Raw genomic sequence first — 262 nt, forward strand, 5'->3', positions numbered from 1 at the left:
AGGATCATGGGGAACAAGGAGAAAGGGAGTGTTACACAGTAAGCTGTTCCCCCGCCCCAAGTTCCTCGAAGTCCTAAGCCCCAGGGCCTCTGAATATGACCTTATTTAGAAATAGGGTGATTGCAGATGTAATTAGTTGAGTTCATACTGGAGTGGGGGTGGCTAATCCACTCTGAGTGGCGTGCTTATGAGAAGGGGACATTTTGACACAGATTCAGAGGACAATGCTATATGAAGGTGGTGGTAGAGACGGGGGGGGGGG

The sequence above is a fragment of the Lipotes vexillifer genome, unplaced genomic scaffold, assembly GCF_000442215.2.
Source record: "Lipotes vexillifer unplaced genomic scaffold, Lipotes_vexillifer_v1.1 scaffold1011, whole genome shotgun sequence".
NCBI classification, from domain to species: Eukaryota; Metazoa; Chordata; class Mammalia; order Artiodactyla; family Lipotidae; genus Lipotes; species Lipotes vexillifer.